This window comes from Aedes aegypti, unplaced genomic scaffold (assembly GCF_002204515.2).
Source record: "Aedes aegypti strain LVP_AGWG unplaced genomic scaffold, AaegL5.0 Primary Assembly AGWG_AaegL5_hic_scaff_927_PBJ_arrow, whole genome shotgun sequence".
NCBI lineage: Eukaryota > Metazoa > Arthropoda > Insecta > Diptera > Culicidae > Aedes > Aedes aegypti.
The window spans coordinates 35914-38222 of NW_018736631.1; positions in this window are offsets into that span (position 1 = coordinate 35914).

Here is a 2309-nt window from a genome sequence, read left to right on the forward strand (position 1 = left end):
ATCCCGTAGGATTCTTCTTCAGAATCCCCGTAGGATTCTTCTCGTAATCCTCTCTGAGGATTCCTTCTCAGAATCCCTCTCAGAAACCTCTCAGAATCTTCTTTAAGAATCCTCTCAGAATTATTCTTAGAATCCTCTCATGATACTTCTCAGGATTTTCTCAAATCCTCTAGGAATTCTCTCAAATCCTCTAAGGATTCTTCTCAGAATCCTCTAGGATTCTTCTCAGAACCTGCCCTTAGAATTCTTTTCTCCAGAATCCCTCTTAGATTCTTCTCAGAATCCTCTTAGGATTCTTCTCAGAATCCTCTTAGGATCTTCTCAGAATCCTCTTAGGATTCTTCTCAGAATCCTCTAGGATTCTTCTCAGAATCCTCTTAGGATTCTTCTCAGAATCCTCTTAGGATTCTTCTCAGAATCCTCTTAGGATTCTTCTCAGAATCCTCTTAGGATTCTTCTCAGAATTTCCCTTAGGATTCTTCTCAGAACCCTCTTAGGATTTCTTAGGATTCTTCTCAGAATCCTCTTAGGATTCTTCTCAGAATCCTCTTACAAGGGAAGGTCACGATGGTGTTACACGGGGTTTTTCAACCGGACTATTTTTTGTTAGATTCTACATGTCGAAATATGAAAAACCCAAAAGCCTTTCGGGTGATGGACCAGTGGTGTAGCCAGGAGGGGCTCTGAAAGGGGCAATTTTGTACGTATATTATACTATTGAGCTAATTGAAAATTTGACAAAAATATTTTTTTTTGTATCTATTGTGATGGTAGAGAACAGAATTGACATTAAAGTATGTTTAAAATGTATTTTCCATGCCATTGGCGTAACCATCCATGGAATATGGACACCAAAACAAATTTGGTTTTATTAGAATAGTATACCATACTAAACGCATCCCGATTGCCGCCTATGGCATGGAAAATACATTTTAAAATAAATTTAATGTCAATTCTGTTCTCTACCATCACAATAGATATTGAAAAAAGTATTTTTGTAAAATTTCCAATTAGCCTAATAATATAATATACGTACAAAATTGCCCCTTTCAGAGCCCCTCCTGGCTACACCACTGTTCCATCACCCGAAAGGCTTTGGGGTTTTTTCATATTCGACATGTAGAATCTAACAAAATAGTCCGGTTGAAAACCCCGTGTAACACCATCGTGACTTCCCTTGTTAGGATTCTTCTCAGAATCTCTTAGGATCCTTCTCAGAATCCTCTTAGGATTCTTCTCAGAATCCTCTTAGGATTCTTCTCAGAAATCCTCTCTCTTAGGATTCTTCTCAGAATGCTCTTAGGATTCTTCTCAGAATGCTCTTAGGATTCTTCTCAGAATCCTCTTAGGATTCTTCTCAAATCCTCTAGGATTCTTCTCAGAATCCTCTTAGGATTCTTCTCAGAATTCCCTTAGGATTCTTCTCAGAATCCTCTCAGGATTCTTCTCAGAATCCTCTCAGGATTCTTCTCAAATCCTCTCAGGATTCTTCTCAGAATTCTCTCAGGATTCTTCTCAGAATTATCTCAGGATTCTTCTCAAAATCATCTCAGTACCTTCTCAGAATCCTGTCAGGATTCATTTTAGAATCTCGCAGGATTCTTCTCAGAATCCTCTCAGGATTATTTTCTTAGAATCCCGTTAAGGATTCTTCTCAGAATCCCGTTAGGATTCTTCTCAGAATCCCGTTAGGATTCTTCTCAGAATCCCGTTAGGATTCTTCTCAGAATCCTCTCAGGATTCTTCTCAGAATCCTCTCAGAAACCTCTCAGAATCTTCTTTAAGAATCCCTCTCAGAATTATTCTTAGAATCCTCTCATGATACTTCTCAGGATTTTTCTCAGAATCCTCTTAGGATTCTTCTCAGAATCCTCTAAGGATTCTTCTCAGAATCCTCTTAAGGATCCTTCTCAGAATCCTCTTAGGATTCTTCTCAGAAACCTCTTAGGATTCTTCTCAGAAACCTCTTAGGGATTTTTCTCAGAATCCTCTCATGATACTTCTCAGGATTTTTCTCAGATCCTCTTAGGATTCTTCTCAGAATCCTCTAAGGATTCTTCTCAGAATCCTCTTAGGATCCTTCTCAGAATCCTCTTAGGATTCTTCTCAGAAACCTCTTAGGATTCTTCTCAGAATCCTCTCAGGATTCATCTCATAATCCTCTTAGGATTCTTCTCAGAATCTCTTAGGATTCTTCTCAGAATGCTCTTAGGATTCTTCTCAGAATCCTCTTAGGATTCTTCTCAGAATCCTCTTAGGATTCTTCTCAGAATCCTCTTAGGATTCTTCTCAGAATCCTCTTAGGATTC